This window comes from Equus caballus, chromosome 8 (assembly GCF_041296265.1).
Source record: "Equus caballus isolate H_3958 breed thoroughbred chromosome 8, TB-T2T, whole genome shotgun sequence".
NCBI lineage: Eukaryota > Metazoa > Chordata > Mammalia > Perissodactyla > Equidae > Equus > Equus caballus.
Window position 1 is genome coordinate 85001040 of NC_091691.1, and position 20599 is coordinate 85021638.

Here is a 20599-nt window from a genome sequence, read left to right on the forward strand (position 1 = left end):
ATTCAAGGAGAGCAAATCACATCTGATGTGAATAGAACAAAGAAGGGAAATCCTTTGGTTGAAGCTAGTTGTCAGTCTAGTAGAGAAAGTCTTAGGGTTAGAAAACCCTGGAAATAATTTAGTTCCACATTTCCACCTGTGATATGAGGTCATGGTGCCCCGAAATGTAGGAACTCATCCAAGGTACAGGGGTGAGGGGCCCTCTGACTTTTTCCATTTCTATTTACTTGCTTCCAACTTGTAGTCCTTGCTGTGATGCTGTATGACTAGTTGGGGACCAGAGAACACTGAAGAGTCTGCTACGTGCTGGCCAGACTCTGAGCCTGACAGTGATTTTAATCTGCCTCTGTGCGCATTCCACTTGAAGCTGCCTTAGGATGGATGAGAAAAGGCACCAGAACTCTGCACTGTTTCCTCTGGTTAGTTGTATTTATTTCCTTTAATTTGAGCAACAGTTGCCAACACATTTGAAACCCAAGTGACAACTTTTCATACTGTGCTTAACGCTGAGAAGGAGCCAAGCAGAACATACGTTGACAGGAGAAACATAAACCTATTTGACATGCTTTCTAGTTCTTATGGAAAATGTCCAAGGCACTCCCACTCGTATCTCCTCAACTTTCAGATTTCGGATACTGGGAGTAAGAGTTATGGTCAAGGGTAACTAACAGAACCCAGCTTGGAAATGCCCAGTCAACTGGTGACAAAGCACATCCTGTCTTCCTATGCTTAGAAATGTCCCATGGTTGCTACCATTTTGGGCATTCTCAACCTCAATACTACTGACATTTGTGGGGCTGGGAGGGGGCTGTCCTATGCATCATAGGACATTTAGCAGCATCCCTGGCCTCTACCCATTAGATGCCAGTAGCACCCACTCTCCATTGTGACAACCAACAATGTCTCCAGACATTGCTTAAAGTCCCCACCATCCAGTTAAGAACCACTGCACTCAAGCATCTTATCAACCCCATCTGCAGTTCCATTTAATGTTTTGGGTTTTCTATCCTTGTCTTATTACTAATAAAACCCTCCTTTCGCATGGGCTAAGCGTGAAGATTAAATGAGATAGAGAGGAAAATTAGGGGTTACTATCTGACCCTAACACATCTTCTGGGTTCAGGGCTCCCCTTCCTCTCACAAAGCCTCTGTACCCACTTACTGGCCTGCCCCTGTTCCTCTTGCTATGACTCTCTCCCTTTGTCTCCACTAAGCTGAGTCCTACCCTTCCTTTAAGAGCTAAGTCAAAAGCAGCTTCCCCAGAGGCCTTTCTTTTTAGAAATTGCATCTATTGGAATATTCCAGCTTGGTCCTTGCATTTGATGCTTTTTGGTAAGGAAGTTTGGCTGTGAGCTAACATCTGTCACCAATCTTCCTCTTTTTTTTTCCCCCTGCAAAAAGCCCCAGTACATAGCTGTATATCCTAGTTCTAAGTCCTACCTCTTCTATGTGGGATGCTGCCACAGCATGGCTTGATGAGCAGTGTATAGGCCCATGCCCAGGATCCAAATCGGCAAACCCTAGGCCACCAAAGTGGAGTACATGAACTTAACTACTACGCCACCGGGTGGCCCCCTCATGAGGCCTTTCTTCACCATCTCTCCTTCAACTTTCTGCTGAACTCACATTCTTGTGAAGAATAAAACAGAAAGCTGTGTTGTGACCCAATAGGATGCAGGCTCCACTGACTTTCACTGTAGGATCTTAGGGTGTTACAAGTCCGAGCTTATGTTACCCAAGCCTGCAGCTTTACTCAGCTGGGCAGGTCCCAGCCTCACGGTAATCACCAGACGACTGCTAATGCCAAGGACTTGATAAGAAAATGCTGGAATTTAAATACGTTTTGTGCAAACAGGCCTTGCGAGTTTGTTTGGAGGCTCTCAGTGGAGGAGACTGAGTTGAGGGACTCTTGGCTTAAGAAGCCAGGCTCTTCTGAGCACCACACACACCCCGGAGTGGTGAGGGAGGAAGTGGGCGCCTGCTGACCTACAGGGCAACAAGGTCACCCCCAACAGCCCAGGGGTGGCCAACAGCCCTGCCGCCAGACATCCCCACACCCACACCCTGGATAGCACTCTCCTCAGGCTTATTTCCCACCACGTTCATCAAAGAAAGCGAATTTTCTGTTACAACCAAGTAAAAACTAACACGAAACTTGCTAACTGTAAAGTGGTTGTGTATTTCTGTAAAGGGAACACACTAACCATTTTTTAGGTTTAATTTTAACCCAGCGTTGGGTTCATCATTTGGGCACCTATGTGCTGACTTCTCCCAATTAAATATCTTTATTAACTTGAAATTTATGCTTTCAGCTTTCATTGTAAGTCCATGTGAAAAAATCAAAGAACTTTTCCTAAACATACTGAAGATACTAAATTAGAGATTCTCACAGTAGAAAGGGAACTTCAAAGCAACTCTCTAGCTGTTCACGTTAATGCTCACTCTTCCTGAAATTTCGTCCATACATCTAACCCAAACTTGTCTCCCATGGGAGTAGAGGGAAAAACTGCCCCCAGATGAGAAACACAGGAAGACAAGAATGTCCTCTGTCCTTCAGTTTGGTTTTTCATTATCCATCAAATAGCCAATGCCCATTTTCTAAAGAGCCATGTAACAAACTTCCCTTAGGATTTATTGTTTGGGGGGAGGCGGGGGGAAGTTTCTCCTCTGTAAATAACAGCCAAGGGCTTTGCTCCCTCATTGCTCCTTTTGTGTTACCGAGTTGAAGCAGAGATCTTCCCACACAGAGAAGAGCAAATTTTTCGTCCCAAGTGTGTGACCGGCCTTGTGCTCCTCTGGAACCTTCAAACAAACTCAGGGCCTTCTGTATGGAGCGTGAGAGATTTACTCAAGACAACTTTGATTCTATTACGCTCCTCCCTAAGACCAGCAAATTAATGGTTTCCCATCACTGCAAGGCAAGGGATCAAAACAGCATACACATTCTGCCCTCTGCCCGTCTCACAAAGATGCACTTGTGGACCACGCACTCCTCTCAGCGGTTTGAGTTTGAGCCACGCTGGCCTTCCTTCAGCTTCTCCATCATGCTGCATTCCTTCCAGTCACATGGCCTTTAAACATGCCGTTCCCTTCACATAGGACACCCCTACTCACCCTTCATATCTCATAAATGTCACCCTCTCCAGGAAAATTTCTCTGATGCTCACTCCACTCTCAAGGTACGCAGGTATTTCTTAACACTCTCATACCCAGTAATCATCTTCCTAGAACTTCCCACAATAGTAATTTTACACTTATTTGTTGATTATTTGATTATTATTTGCCCCTAGCCTATACACCCTTGAAAACAAGGAGCCACATGGATCTTGTCGGGGAAAAAAGACCACGTTAGGTTTTGCTACTACTAAATCCCCAAGACCAAGCTCAGGGCCTGACACATCCAAGAAGCTCAGAAAATAACTGGTGGATGAGTGACCCCTGAGTCAAATCCATTAAAATCTGCAGAGAACCACTCTCATATACCTCAAATTCTAGCTTCTCCCATCAGAGGTGGAAAAGTGGTAAAATGTCTTATTTTGTTAAGTATCAGCAAAACAACTTTTTAGCTATCATAAACCCAAGTGGAGGTAAAACTATAAATAGACACTGAACATGCCTGGCACCTTAATCCACTCCTCGCCCAGTATCACATTCCTCGGTGTATGTGTCACATGCATACCTTTTTGTTAAGTCTGTACAAAGAGCTTATGCCACACACGTAGGCATCAACGTTCTTTAAAAATTGAGGCAAGAGGCGTCGTTAGTAAAATCAGCATACACTATTTAGATCATTATATCTTAATTGCATATATGCATTTCAACTGCTACATGTACAGTCATGATTTTCAATGTACAGCAATAAAATTTTAGATAACAGGAGTAAACTTTGGGTCTTGAAAAATATTTGCTACTAAGTTGCTATCAAAACCAAGGAAAGTCTCTGTCTCTCCCTTAATATTGACTTTTAGTAATAATTTGACTCAAAATTTGATATACTATTTTATATCTAAAATGGCACACAAAAATTAATTTCACGGAAAAGGCAGTGCTCAACCTAACTTTAGAGCAATGTTCTACTTCAATCATAAGAGGTTTCTCATCACAGCTTTGGGTCCAATAAGGAACCAAAAAGTTGAAAAAGAAAACTCGCATGATAACCATTGGTAAGAAGAGAGAGTGAGCTCTGAATTATCCTTCTCCTTCCATTTCAAACACACAGAGAAGCCAGATAACATATAAATAACATGGGGGAAAATCAAATTTACAAAGGCACACTTGAAAACTAAGAAAATCTCCAAGTCTGGGAATGGAGAGAAAAGCATAGCGGTAAGTGGCCGAAACCCTCTGGTCCATGGGAAGTGGTCCTCACTGGATTTAGGAAATGCAGCCAAGCACGCCTCACTAGAGCCAAAAATGGGCTTGGACTAGGATGACATTAGGCCTAAAATGCTTTTGCACCAAATCCTAGATATGTTCAGAAATGTAATATTATCCTGCGGCCAAGGAGGAAAGAGCAGCAGCTATGTGAAAGAGAAGATGCCCAGCTCTGCAAGTGAGCACGGCATCCAGAAAAGATCTCTTTTTGGGTGACAAGCCCAACATACTACAGAAGTTCAAGACTCGTCCAGTGCTTTGCAATGCTAGTGGAGAGGCTGAGATCACCAAGAGAGTACATAAGATGAGTCCACGTAAAAATCTCAAGGCTTAACAGGAAACCCAGTAAGAAACACGTGGCAGACACAACAGAGAGAATTCAGCTGATGAAACATGATGAAAAAGAAACAATGAAGCATTCTGAAAAGGACTTAAAGTATTCTTTACTCCTAAAGAAAGAAGAAACAGCAAACTTCCAGTGAGTCTGGAGATTAGAAAAAAGCAAAAGGCAGATATGAAACAGAAGCAAATGAAAACTATGCACATGAAAATAAAATCTTCAAATTAAAAAAACAGATATTCATTTCATCAGAAATAAAAACTGGTGAACTTGGAGAACTGAAGATGGCTTCACTGCAATACTACCAACTATGAACAGGACAAATAATTCCAATTTTACAAACTCTCACAGAGTATAGAAAAAAGACAAACTTCCCAATTCACTTTACAAATCTTTATAACAAAGCCCAGTAAAGAAAGTACAAGAAAGGAAGCTAATCTCAGTCATGAACATCAATGTGAAAATCCTAAACAAAATATTAGCATTCCAAACACAGCAACAAATAGAAGGAATTATATGTTATGACCAGTTTGGGTTATTTCAGGAATGGTAGTTTGTCTTGACATTGGAAGCAATGAATATTATTGGCTACATTAACATATTAAAGAAGAAAAATTATACAATCATCTCAATGGACGCCTAAGAAGCATTTGAGCATCAACACTCACATACCAGGAACTGAAGAGAATTGCTTTAACACGATTGTATTAGGACAGGATATGCTATAGGAACTAACCAACCCAACGCTTTTAGTAGTATAACACATAAAAGTATATTTCTTGCTCACAAAACATCTGCTTATGGTCTATAGGCATTTCAAGGTAGCTGTCTTCCAAGAAGTGACTCAGATCCAGGACGGGTCTGACTCATGGTTCTTATCATCACTTCCATTCAGCATTTTCCTGGAAGTCTCAGTCTGCTACTGAGTTAGCCAAGAAATAAAAGATGTGAGCATTGAAAGAAACAAGTTTTGTTAATTGTTGATAAGATTGCAAAACAAAATCCGAAAGAATCCTCAGATCAATTTCCAGCATCAAGTATTTAAGTTTGCTAATTTTATTTTTTATAGAAGTAACAAAATAAAATTTTTTAAAGATACCATTTTTAATAGCATTAAAATGTCAAGTAACTAGCAAGAGGTTGAACTCTACAAAGAAAGCAAAAAACTCATATGTTGAAGGCTAAAAGAATTAGAGGTTCATAATAATGAATTAGAAGATATAAAGGTGTCAGTTATCAAATTCATATATAGAGTTAATGAAATCCTAATAGATTTCTTTGGTGGAATTTGACACTGATTCTAGAATTTACATATAACCCCAAAGGGCCAAGCATAGCCAAGATTAACTTTTTTTGAGGTATGACATATATAGTGAAGTCTGTACTTTGCATTAATGTAAGTGTACAGCTGGAATATTTTCTACAGGTAGAGCCCCTGTAACCGCCACTCAGATTAAGTTGCAAACATTTCCAGCACTCAGTAAGGTTCCCTTGTGCCATTTCCAGATTATAATTCCCCAAGAGGCAATCACAAATGCTGATTTCTATTACTTTTGATTAGCTTCATCTAATATTAATCCTTATATAATTGGAACCGTGCAGTATGTTCTCTTTTTAACTGGCTTAAAACAGGTGAAGAATAAAAGGCAATTTGTCTACCACATAGCAAGAAATACTCCTCTACTCGGTTCTGGTGTGCTCCTCTTGCTAGGATACTGCAGCACATAGTAACTTTAGCAAAGGGTGCTAGCAATGGTAGCATGCGACTTTTCTAGCATCTGGTCCTGCAGTGGTTTGCTTCTCGGCACCAAGCTCCTGAGGTGCTAAGCGGTGAGCAGTGCCCAGCATCCATCAGCTTCCCTCAGCATCCCCTCAAGCGGCCGTGCAGTGGAAGGCGACCTGTGAGGCACCTTGGAAGGGCTTCCCTGACACCGCCTTAGAGTGCTGCGGGAAAGGAACCACCCTACAAATGCCTTCCCCACTACCTTCTTGGGTGGCTTTGCAGTGATTTTCAAGGTATGGTGCTTCCTGATGGATGACTTCCCCCAGCACCCCAGAGGGAGGATTTCCAGCATACCATATTAACTTCTCCACCCCTCACTGAGCCATGGCCATGTCCTTTCCAGCAAGGTCTGGGTCTCACCCTGGGGGAACCCTGGAGATGCAGGGGGTGGTCTCTCTCCTGAGCTCTCTGTCTCAGCCCTAGGGGTAGGAGCTATTCCATGTATTGTCCATTCACAAACCTATATGAAATGCCTAATTTCCTAGGAAAGTACAGTTCATCAACACAGACCACATTAGTGATAGAAAGCTTCCACAGACCAATTTCTTATAAGAAATAGAGAAAGTTACCCCTCACAAAATGCTTTCACCAAGGTATGCTACCAAACTGTTAAAGACCAGATAGACTATTGATCTAACATTGGACCTATCATTGAAAGCACCAAAAAGAGTATGACAACGTCACATAAGAAGATTGATATAAAATTCCAAAAGATAATAGCAAATAGAATCTAGTATCTCATTAAAAAATAATGCATCACCCACTGGGGTCTGTGCCAGCATGCCTGGACCAGTTCAGAACAATGGCCCCCACCAATGTCTCAGTCTCCAGAGAGGTCCCTCCTCTCATCAAGATGCCCCCAGAGCCCACCAGGTGTCCAATAGGAAAAGCACTCTCCAGTCTTCATCTACAGAACTGGATGGTTCCTACTTGAGTGTAGCCAAACCACAGACCTACCATCAAACCAAGCAAAGACCTAAGTCTGCAAATCAGGACCCAGCTTCAGAATCTCTTGTGGAGTTTAGGAATAATTCTTTGAAACCAGCAGCCCTTCATTATCCCAAAGAGGATCCAGACAGGGTATAATCAGAGACCAGAACATGTAATTATGGATCCCCAGGGAGAAAACTAGTAGATGCAGTCCCTACAGAGAAAGCTCCACCAGAGGAACTGAATATGAAGGAATGCCAACACCTTAAGCCTACTCTGTTTACTCAGTGTTGTGGTCATAGACTTTCTGAAAATGCAGACCATGCTCATGATAGCCATCCTACAAACATGGCCCCTCAATATTCCAAGACACATCTGGAATCATGCAGTTATTGTGGTCTTTCCTGGGCATCTCTGGTGCATGGCCAAGGGGCACTGCATCCTAGTGAAACTGATATCAAAAAGCAACTGTCAGAAGATAGAAGACAGCAACTTATACTTCAGAAAATGAAGCTGGAAAGTGAAAAGGAGTGCCTTCAGCATCTGCTGGCCCAGCAGGAGACAAAGCTTCTCCTAAAACAGCAGCAGCTTCTTCAGTCTCGACTGGATTATAGTTGTTTATTGAAGTCAAAATGCGATGGCTGGCTGCTTGGAACATCACCATCCATCAGAAAGTACCCAGAGTCCACTAACAGTGGAGAGAACAGAAGTGAGAAGAAGACAGTTGGGTTTCAGTCGCGTATGGGAGATGATGCCCTGTGGACATGTCAAAAGAAAGATACATGTCGAACCCAGTGAGGGACAATGACAGGAATTAGAAAAGATGCATCCACATCTTCTATGACAACAGGAAACCAAAAGGAACTTGTAATCATACCACATCACCATTCCAACACAACTCCTCCCAGTATGAGACATCTCTGTTGGATTTGGTTCAATCTCTGAGCCCAAAGTCTGCTCCCAAACCTCAGCCCCATCCCTCCAGAGAAGCTGGGGCCTGGGATCACAGTACTCGCTGACTCAGTCCTCTAAAATCCACCTGGAACAAGATGGGGGCAGACAGGACCGCTGATGACCTGGAGGAAAAGCAAATTCTGGAAGATATCTTTTTCATTTGACACTGAAGCACATGCTGCAAAATTACCATCAGAAATATGTGGGTTTCTTTATATACTTGTCTAGGATTTTAAATTATTTGATTGCAAAGTAATAGTGCCTCTCCTTTCACAGGGACCTATCTCACTAGCATCCTTTTATGTACTGAATATAGAAATCATTCTAACAACCCAGGGTGTTTTTGATCAGACCAATCAGTAGACAGTACATTACGGGGAGTGGAGGTGGAAGGCAGTATCTTTTCTATGCCAAGCAGAGATTAGAAAATTAACATAGGACACTTGCTGCATGGCAGAGACCACTGCATATTCAGCCTCATTTCAAGGGTGTTTCCTTTTCAATATTTTACTGGAAAAAGTTGGCTCTCTTTTGCATATAAGGAAAACCTTTCCTCTGACAGAACCCTCTAATTTAAAAGTCACCCTTTGTAACATAAACAATTTCAAGAAGACAGGCCCTTTTACCTCTCCACCCTGTTCTCTCACCACCTACCTCTAAGTGTAGTCATTTAATTCTGAAGCTGGAGTTGGTGCCCCTACCATAACAAGCAACACTGAGGACCAAGTACAAGTCAGTCTCAGAAGTCATCAACCTGGCAGCTGCCCATCCCATAACCAAAAGGGCTCAAGGAGCTAGAGAAAGGGACCCAACCAACCCCTGGAAACCAGCATTAAATCACACAACAGAGTGACTGCCCTAGGGAAATCCAGTGGAAGCACAAGCCTGAAACAATTTTCCTTCCATCTTCCCATTTCCCAGGATAAATAAGAGCAATCTCAGTATTGTTGGTTGACCCAAGTATCTATTTTATTCACCATTGAGGACTTCCCATGGCTATGTCTGGCAAAGATGCCACTAGAAGGAGAGTAGCATCCAGCCACTGCAGGCTCATAGGCTTTCCAGGGCCCTCCCTCTCACCCCATGAGGATCAAAGGCACTGGATTAACCAGACCTTACACATGTCCCATGGCCCCAAAGAACCATCTCTACTTGCCAGATTATGTTCCACCACCCCAAGCAGAGTCTCCCTCAACCCTTTCCCACTGGGCTCACTCTGACCCAGGGAAAGCCTGTGGAAGAAGCGCACTTGAGGCCTCCTCCTCTGTTCTCCTACTTAGCAGAGCTCTTGAGATGGGTCCCTCAGCTTAGAGTGGGCTCTAGTGGCCTCTCAAGCTGATGGGCAGTATGATGAGCCTAGAAGAGCTGGTGAGTTTAAAACTTTCCAGTCATTGGAAGCAAGGGGAAGATGTGTCCCCAGATGTGTATTGCTTGATGACTTTATCTGATCTGAAGAGCGTTGCTTTTTCTCTCTCCCCTTTTCACCAACCTCTGGCTTGAAGTGGGACCAAGACTCTGTCAGTCAGTATTGGTAGCCAGGGTCACTTAGTGAGCCTACATGGCTTCCCTGAATTCTTTATCAAAACTGGATTATTTCAGCCTACAAAAGCCTTGTTGAGCAGCTTCCTTGTCTGGATAGATCTAAATCTTATTGTCTCTTCAGGCTGAGGCCGGTCCCTTCCACCCAGCCTTCCTTCTCTTGGGTCTTTTTGTTCTTTAGAGGAGAGAAGAAAGAAGCCTACCAATACCATATTCTTCATCTGAGGTAAACATAAGGTCAGGACTAACTAGTTGTAGTCGTGCATTTGAAAAGTCGAAAAATCATTGCAGATTACAATATCCTTTTCAAGTTCACCCCTGTGAGAGTAACCAAATCAGTTTCATCCCATTTCGGAAAGCTCTGGGAAAACACAGCTTTCTTTGGTGTGGCAAAAATGAGTAAAAGCAAACTGAGACCCTCAGCCATTTTCTCAAAGTTAGGTTTCCAGAACTCTCTTTTCCTTGCTCCATGTGTCATGACCACGTTAAGTAACCCAACTCCCTTGGATCAGCCATCATCACACTCACCCATTCTGGACACCAGTGTCTTTACTGATCTCTGGAGTAGGAGGATGCCAGAAGGACCAAGGAAAAGATTGATTTCTTTAGAAGCATCATAACCTGGATCTAAATATAGCCTTTTGCAGGGGTCACATGCCATAGAAAAAAAATAATACTGTACCATGGCTAACTGTATTTAGGAAATCCCAACTGGGACGTACTCGAGGGACGCATGTTAGGTTCAATAGTAGGAAACAAATCAATAAACATATCTTATTAACAGATCTAGGAAGAAGAATCAAAAAATTATTTCCATAGTTCTAAAAAAAAAAAAAAAAGTCTGACAAAATTCAACACCCATTCTTGATTTAAACACACACACATACACCCATGCACGCTCAAGAAAATTGGAATAGGATGGACATATACCTTAGTCCTAAAGTCATCATCTTACTTATTTCCTGTTTTCAATGGAGAAACTTTAGAGGCATTTCCACTATGGTCAGAAACAAAATATGGATGTTATCTCCACTACTATTTATCATTATTCTATTTAGTCAACTCAGACAAGAGAAATCAATGAGAGGCATAAAAATTGAAAAAGAAAGAAAACTCTCCATGTGCAGATGATATGACAGTATATCTAGAAAGACTAAGAGAAACCACAGAAAAGTATCTCCACAGTAAAAGAATTGAGTAAGGTAGCATATAACATAGCAACATAGAAGATAAAACACTTAGGAATAAGCTTAAGAAATTTGTAAAACCTATATGAAGAATATTTTAAAACACGCTTGAAAGACAAAAAGGTAGACTAAAACAAATAGATATCTCTTGTTCTTGGATAGGATGACTCATAAAGATGTCAGTTCTTCTTAATTTATAAATTTCAATAAAATTACCAACTCCAATAAAAATATCAACAAACATCTGGCTTTTTATGGAGCTGTTCACATGGAAAGACAAACATGCAAGAATAATTAAGAAAGCAGTAAAAAAGAAAAACTGGGACAGGGATGAGGGGAATAGCCTTGCCAGATACTAAAGATACAGCAAAGCCTTCTAGAATTAAAACAGGGTGGTCTGGACACATGAAGAGGATAGACAGACCAAAAGAATAGAATAGAAAATCCAGAAATAGACTCAAATACTTTGGAAATTTAGTATATGAAATGTGGTATCTCAAATCACCGGCATAAAGATGGCCTTTTTTAATAAATTGTACCATGACAACTGGATAGCCATTTGCAAAAAAACAAAATCAGATCCAGACCTCACTCCATACAAAAGAATAAACTTCACATAGATATGAGACGTAAAAACTGAAACCACAAAAAGTGGTACAAGAAAACATCGTGGAATTCCTCTATAATCTGTATCCAAAAAGCAGCTTTCTAGTTATTAGCAGATTCTAGATACAATTTAAAAAATATTGACTACATAAAAATAAAAAACTTTTACATAGTGAAAAATATCATAAGTTAAATGACAAACTGGGAGAAAATGTCTGCAACACATACCACAAGTAGAAGGCTAATGTTACTATATATATTTATTTATTTATTTATTCAAAAAAACAAAAAATTCATCAACAGACAATTCATAAGATGTCAATGTCCAAATTTACTCATAATAAGAGAAAAGCAATTTAAAATTACACCGAAACGATCTTTTATCTACCAGACTGGCAAAAATCACGCAGACTGGTACATCCCTTATGGAGGGGAAGTCAGTGATATCTAAAGCAACAACAGATGGATAAAAACCTACATATGCATTAACCTCTTGACTTTAGCAATCTCACTTTCAGGAATTTGCGTCTTAAAATGAAAATAGATGTGCACAAGTCTATCCATTGCAGGATTATGTGTAATTACAAAATAACAGAAAGAGTAAATACTTACATAAGAGACAAGTTGAAAAAACGATGGCATATCCACATAACGGAATATTTTGCAGCTGAAGAAAAATAAGAGGAATGAAGAAGATCCCAATAAACTGACATGGAGCAATCTCTACAATATATTGGTAAGTGAAGAAAGCAAAGTGCATATACAGTATACTAACTTTTGTATAATAAAGAAGAGGATGGAACTATACATTTATATATGTGCATGCATCTATTTGTTTTTGCAAAAAGAAACATAAGGATAAACTAATGAGATTGTTGGGTGAAAATGGAGTAAATGGATGAGGGTGAGGAGTGATACTTCTGAGTATACTATTTTGTGTAGTTCTGTCCTCTAGAACCACATTAATGTTCCATGTACTCAAAAAATGCCTCAGTAAGGATAAGGTGCAATCAGCAAAAGCCAGACCATGGGAAACTCTACAGACCAAAGGGCCCAGGATCTTTAACAAACTGTAAGGAAAATAAAGGGATACAGGAAAACCCATAGGTTCAAAAAGGTTTAAAAGACAGTTTTGAACTGAAAAATGGGCACATTCTCGAGTTCAGGGATGCACGTGTGGGTGATAAAACCATGAAGAAATGCGAGGAAATACTGGTCAGGACAGTGGTTATTTTGGAGGGATGGAAGGTCTGTGTTTTAGGACTCAGTACGTGGAGAGACTTCTCGGTGGCTGACACAGTCACATTCCTTGACCTGGGTGGTGTCTACAAGGCTATCTGCCTTATATGAAGCTGCGCAACTATTCTGAGTGCTATTCTATATCTGTATTTCATTTTAGAATAGAAAGCTTTTCGGAAAGACTAAATGCCTGGCCATTTCTGAGCTGTCCATGTGATGCTTATCTGCAAGCATCCTTAAATCTTTGGTTAACATTTTTCTGCCCCTTAGTATAATTCTGTAATACGGTCCCTCCATTAGATGCCGTGTCATCAGAGTACGTATTCTAATTTTCAGATTTGCTTAAGAAAAACATGACTAGGAGGCTTTAAGTATTGCCAACAATAACATTTGTAATGCATTCCACTACCAACTATAAATTCTAAATTGTTTGCTCTCAGCTGTTTTAGATTATCCACATTGCCATCCTCCCTCAATAGCATAGACAAGGAAAAAATAAAAATTTAACTCTTATTTTATTAAGAAAAATCTAAGAAAATGGAAAAGAGATCTAGTGTTCTTAAATAAGACCTGAAATTCTGTGAACTTGCTGGACACATTTATCTTTACAATCCTGACTGCAGGCAGTTTTGGCTTAAGTATCACCAAGATTCTTGATTTGTGCCGACATCTGAACACTTAAAACATTCTGGAGATATTCAGGAAAAAACAAAATCAAGGCTGTTCATATTACACAACTGACTGATAGAAGTTGGACAAACTGTAACTATTAAGTCTGGTACATTGGTTGACAATTCATTGATCACTGGAGGTGGCAGCCTCTGGTCTACGAAAGAAAAGTCACATGACTTAGCGGGTATCTGCATGGGCGCCATTTCCTGAAGGGGCGATCTTGCCCATTCCAATGACAATATCATATTCATTTTCACCTTGCACATTCAAGAACCATGTTCCCCTCACAAACCCAGGTAGAAGTGCACAGTATCCCTCTAACCTCAATGTCCCAAAAGTCTAGATGAAGGTACAGGAATTGTTTGCTTCAGCACAGATCACTAAGCCAAGGCAATCTTGTAAAAAACAGATTCTCTCTCCCTTCATGGTCCTGCCATCTTGGGCCCCCAATACAGGCAAGTTGGATTCCCTCTCCTCCTCCTCAAGGATAAAATAGCCATTTAAAAATCATCCCAATGTTTTCCCTATGTGTTTCTCATATTTCTGCAAGTGAAGACCCTACAGATGGGTTCCTGAAAATCTGAGAGTTAAAAAGTGCCCCACTTCCAGGTATTCATCCAAAAGAATTGAAATCAGGATCTTGACGATAGTAGCACTCCTACGTTCACTGAAGCCAAACCTCAAGGTCCATGAGAGAAGAATGGATAGAGAAAATGTGGTATATACATACAATGGAATACTATTTAGCCTTAAAAAAGAAGGAACTCTGTAATATGTGACAATATGGATGAACCCTGAACACATTATGCTAAGTGACATCAGCCAGTCACAGAAAGACAAATACTACAATGATTCCACTTACATGCGGTATCTAAAATAGTCAAATTCATAGAATCAAAGAGAGGAATTGTGGTTGCGGGGGCTGGGGGAAATGAGGAGTTACTAATCAACGGGCAAAGTTTCAGTCAAACAAGATGAATAAGCTCTAGAGATCTGCTATGCAAGATTGTGCCTATAGTTCACAATACTGAAGTGTACACTTAATTTAAGAGGTGTATCTTATGTGTTTTCACCACAATAAAAAAAAAACACAAAAAGCCTAGGGAATGTAGTTACAATACTAAGAACACGGCAGGGCCCGAGTAGTCAAATTCAGAGAGAAAGAAAGTAGAATGGCGATTGCCAGGGGCTGGGAAGGAGGGAGCGGGGAGTTGGCGTTTAAGGAGTACAGAGTTGCAGTGGGAAAAATGGAAAAGTTCTGGATGGTGGTGGGGGCTGCATAATGTGAATGCACTTAATGCTACTGAACTGCACACTTAAATAGTTAAAATGGTTATTTTTATGTTATAAATATTTTACCACAGTTTTTTTTTTTTTTAATAAAAAGCAAAAGACATGCAAAGTATCCTTAGGCAAAACAAAATTCTTTTGTGAAGTTAATCATCATCCTTTAATTGTTCTGTTTAGAAAAGTCTGAGTTCTCCTAAGGGGAACAGATCTCCAACTAGCTAGCCTACCAGCTAACTTCTTTCCCCAGTGCTGCCCACTTTGTCAACGGTTCATTTTGACCGGAGGATGCACTGTGTGTAGGTGTGAGAGGCTGCCCACTGGTGCCATCCCCGAGGCAGCAACCTGGAAGTGACGAAGAGCCTCAGTTCTCGAAGGAGGGTTGTCAGGAAGCCTAATGAAGCTGAAGCTTTTAGGTTCTTCTCTTGCACAGACACTGCCGATACCTAGCATTTTATTCAAAATTTTGCCTTTTTTTCCTTAAAAACGGACCCCCCCTTCCTTCCCCCAGGCAATTTTATAAGCTTCCACAAAACTTGGGCTCACCCCTGCAGGTCCAAGCATTAGAAAGACCTGATTTTGATCGCAATCCTGCCCCTTCTAGCTGTGTATTAACAAGCAAGTTACCTAACCATTTTTTTTTTAAATCATATTTAAAGAGTTTTTCTTTTAGAGAAGTTTTAGATTCACAGCACAACTGAGACAAGGGTCCAGAGATTTCCTGTGTACCTCCTGCCTCCCCCATTATCGACATCCCCCACCAGAGTGGTACATTTGTTCGACTGATGAACCTACACCAACACATCATGATCACCCAAAGTCCACAGTTGACGTTACAGCTCACTCCTGGTGTTGTACAGTCTATGGGTTTGGACAAATGTATAATGGCTTATATCCATCATTACAGTATCACACAGTGTATTTTGATTGCCCTAAAAATCCTCAGTGTTCCACCTATTCATCCCTCCCCATCCCCCAACCTCTGGCAACCACCGATCTTTTCACTGTCTTCTACAGTTTTGCCTTTTCCAGAATGTCACATAGTTGGAATCATATATATGTAGCCATTTCAGATTGGCTTCTTTCACTTATTAATATGCCTCTAAGTCTCCTCCAATCTTTTCATGGTTTGATAGCTCATTTCTTTTTAGCCCTGTATAATATTCCATTATCTCGATGTACCACAGTTTATTTAACCCATTCACCTACTGAAGGACATCTGGGTTGTTCCAAGTCGAAGCAATTATACATAAGGCTGCTATAAACACCCACGTGCAGGTTTTTGTGTCGACATAAATGTTCAGCTCCTTTGGGTAAACACCCAGGAGCTTGTGCTGGCTCACATGGTAAGCGTACGTTTAGGCCTATAAGAAACCGCCGAACTTTCTCCCAAAGTGGCTGCACCATTTTGCATTCCTACCAGCAATGAATGAGAGTTCCTAGTGCCCCACATCCTCACCAGAATTTGGTGTTGTCAGTGTTCCGGATTTTGGCCATTCTAGTAGGTGTATCACGTTATCTTGTTGTTCTTGTAATACTTTTGTTTCTTTTTTCTCAGTTTCCTCATCCGAGAAACAGAAGCAATTGTAGAATTGATCTTGATTAACTATAATAATGCAGGAAAATCACTTAGCTTTGAGCCTTCTCATTACAAATTCTCTATAAATGTCCTCTTTATCATCGTCACCTGAGTTTCTCCAGAAACTAGGGTAAATTTCTTTGAGCAATAGTTTTTCTCCCTCTCTTTTGCCTGTATTGCCTTAAATTGCTACCACTGGTGACTATGGGCTCTCAAATTCACAGCCTTAAAAAACAACTTAAAAGGTAAATGTGTGGGTAAATATAGTGTAAAACATTTCCAAACACTAAACTGTTTTGCATACCTCAGTGTAATTGAATATTTCACTTCTTTTGCAAGGAGAGCCTGGGAAAGATGCTGGACCTTTATACATTAATACTAAGACAAAGGAATTTGGGTCTTATCAGTGGGATCCCACAGTGGTGGTCCTCTCCACTGGCTACCCCAAAGGCTTTGCCACCTCTAAGAAATGACCAAAAAGTGAAGTTTAGGTGCAAGGAGACTTTTTATAGATTTCCTGTAAGTGTTATCCATTAAAATCTACATATTTTAATTTAAAAATATCTACAAGGTGGTCTACATGGTAATGGTGGTAGCTGTTCTCTAGGTCTTGTAATTCTGTAACAAATGCCCACGTGAACAACTTTGTTGAAAATAAACGGCAAAAGGATGGGATAAATAAACAGAAGTTCTGAATATAGTGGCTGTTTGACCTACACCTTTCCTTCCATTTCCATAAGGGAAGCAAAGCCTCGTTCTCAAAAGCACAGCTCAAAGCCTTTCACTGTTTTACATACAGAAAGGAGTGGGGAGAGAAAGATGTTGAGAAGGTCCAAATGTCTGGGTCCACTGGCCCTAGGCCAGCTGAGAACAGATGACAATGACAGAAGTCTACTTTTCAAAAATAATTTTATCAAAGAATTGTTAGTTTTAGTATTAAGGAAAACTAAGATGGACATGGAATCATTTGTGTGAATAGACCCTTTTTGAAATGTTTCTGTTTCAATATCTGGATCATTTTCAAAAGTTTTAGATGAAAGAATGCATTTCAGAAGCATGCTAGGTCTAAGCTGACAGGAAATCATTCTTGGCGATGATACATGACAAGGGGGAAGAAAGCCCCAGGCAGCAAACACCTTCAGTTTTACTACAGAAGCTAAACTCCTGTGTCCAATTTCCCCTCCCAAGGCCTGGTTCTCACAGTTGACAGCTGAGGAGAGCATGCACATCCTGTCTTCTATTGTTTTATACTATAGAGACAGCAAGCATTCGCCTGTTGTCTGTTTCTGACAAGTAGCAATGGTTTAAGTGTGAGCCAACCATTGATAAAGCATCGAAGTGAGAAGACAGTGTGGTTCTTTTGGTTAAAACAGGACTCAAGTGGAACCAAAGCCACAGTTTTGATGTCTAAGGAGACCAACCAGTATCATGTGGGCAAAACCTGTTCCATAGCCAAAAGATGCACACATACAAGCTCATAAACGTAAACCAGTAGATACAAAGACAGCCACAGAGCAGCATGTGGATATCTCAGTGCAAATACATCAGCACAGCAAGATAAAGAACCATAAGTTCTGAAAATGTGTTAACGGAATCATCTTCAAAAAGGAAGGGCAGGGGCCAGCCCCGTGGCCGAGTGGTTAAGTTCCTGCACTCCGCTTCGGTGGCCGGGGGTTCGCTGGTTTGGATACTGGGCACAGACCCATGTGTTGCTCACCAAGCCATGCTATGGAGGCAGCCCATATAGAAGAACTAGACTGACTCACAACCAGGATTTACAACTATGTACTGGGGCCTTAGGGAGGAAAAAAAAAAAAAGTGGAAGATTGGCAACAGATGCTAGCTCAGGGCCAATCTTCCCCACACACACACAAAAAGAAGCGTAGTACATTTTATTCAATTATTAAAGGCCTTCACATTCACTTAACATTTTGAGCTGGCCACGGTGCTAGGATTAAAACAACAGCACAGCCAGTGATTATGAGTTGGGCTCTGGAGTCAGACTGGTGGGTTTAAATCTCAGATCTATCACTCACTAGCTGTGTAAACTTAGGCAAGTTACATAATCCCTCTGTGCCTCCATTTCCTTATCTGGAAACTCAGGATAATCAAAGTACTTGTGTCAAGAGGGTGTTGTGAGGATTAAATGAGATATTCACATAACATGGCTGGGCATAAAATAAGTTCAATTAATATTAGCTATCGTTCAATGTAATGTGGAGTCAGAAAAGGAACAGATGGGGAAGAATCAGGCTTAAGGAGGAAAGAGGCATTTACTGGAGCATGCACTGAGCGAAACATTTACACATAGTATACCATTTAAGCCTTACGGCAAACCCATGCGATCTATTACTATCCACTTACAGACAAGAGAATGTAGCCTCGGAGACACTGAGCAGTTACCCAAGGTCACACAACCAGTGAATAGAGAAGCCGGGAATATGAACCCAAATCTGACTCCATAGTCCATGATATTCCCACTAACACTGTCTTTCATTAGGAAATGTCCAGAAGAGCACAGATAAGTAAGCTTAAAAGGGACTTTAAGAGCATTGCTAGTCCACTCCCTTATCTGCACAGATTTCACTCAAGCACCTTAGAAATAAACTATCTACCTTTTTCTTCAAGATTGTTGGGAAGGATAAATATTTTAGAAACTTTCTTGAAGAACACAATTTGGAGCCTCCTAGCCTGAATTTTAAGCGAATGGAAAGAATGAAGTAAAAGAGGAAAATAGAGAAAGGCAAGAGTAACGCAGGAGGGAAATGGAGGTTAGGGATCTTGGTGGACATGCGTTGTGCAGCTCACCCAGTATCTATGCCCTCATCTTCCAGTGACAGCACCATATGAATTAGGGATCAGTGAAGCCAAGCAGAAACCATGCTAGCTAGTTTAAGCAGAAAAGGATTTATTAATAGGCATTAAGTGATTAAGCCTGAGTAGCAGGCTCTAGGTTGAATTGCCAAAAAGTCCCCAACCCTGCAGAATCACACTGCCTCTGCCATGACACAGAAAGTCACCCACCACTGTAGGAAGCCGCCATATTGTGAAGCTGCTGAATGCCGCGTCACACTGCCATAGACCTGGTCTGAGCCAGCCAAATGCTCTGCTTCCTACCTGTCTAACCCAGTTCTAAATTTAGGTTTCACTTGAGTGCCCAGCGACTGGCAGGACCTAAGTCACAGCCAAAATCCCAAGTACAAAGAATGTGAGAATGCTATTTCTAGCTCTCCACCCTCGGAAGTATGTGAAGGCACACAAGGTAGACATTGGAAAGGGTGCTGAGGTAACCAACCCATAGTACCACCTCATGCCCCAGTTTTCTTTGAATCATCACTCCTCCCACTGTTCAGCCATGTGGCTGAGGTAGAGATGGCTCCACACCTATAGCCAAGGGTAGGCACGTGATCCAGACCTGGCCAATCCAAGTCCTAATTCCCATAGCCCCAGTGATGGGTTCTTGGGCAGGCATATGACCCAAGCCAGAAATCAGGCTCAGCTCCAGTCTTTTTGAAACCAGTGAGAAAGAGAATACCTTCTGATAGATCTGAAGCTACAAGGCTGTGAGCCTGGCATTTCTGGAAGCTGTTGAACCAGCACGTGGCAAAGTGTGCCTGAGAAAGAAGCCAACGCCAAGGTGAGCAGAGGTTAAAGATGGAGAAACATCAAGTCCTGGTGACACCGACTGGGTCCCTGAGTCCAGCCACAGCTGATGTCAGACCACTCCTTTGGACAGTGAACTATTATTTCTACTACTACTTCTCCTGCTCCTCCTTCTTTGTTAACCAATCTACTTTTCTTCTTGCACTTTTACTTCTAATACTTTTCTTTATGTTATATTTCTTCCCTCCGCAACCAAATGAGCACTGAGTTCTACAGAGAAGATGAGATGAAGCAAGAAGGAAAAGGAGAGGAGAGAGGGATAGAGGAAGGCTTGGGGGGGGGGGTGGAGGATTTATAAGTTATATTATGAAGATTCATGAACTACATGCCAGCCACCATGCTGGATGCTACGAACTCCATTATCTCATTTAGAACTAATTTAAGAGATAATAAATGTGCCAAGTACTCAATTGAGAAAATATGCAGTTTGGGATCCAGCAAGCATC

General features: G+C 41.3%; 1 protein-coding gene and 1 pseudogene across 2 annotated transcripts in view; one reads left to right on the forward strand and one right to left on the reverse strand.

Moving 5' to 3' along the window:
* The window catches only part of CCBE1 (collagen and calcium binding EGF domains 1), a 237942-nt gene that overhangs the window by 136499 nt on the left and 80844 nt on the right, over positions 1-20599 (reverse strand). The window lies entirely within an intron of this gene.
* On the forward strand, positions 7278-8545 carry LOC102148614 (protein hinderin pseudogene; annotated as a pseudogene).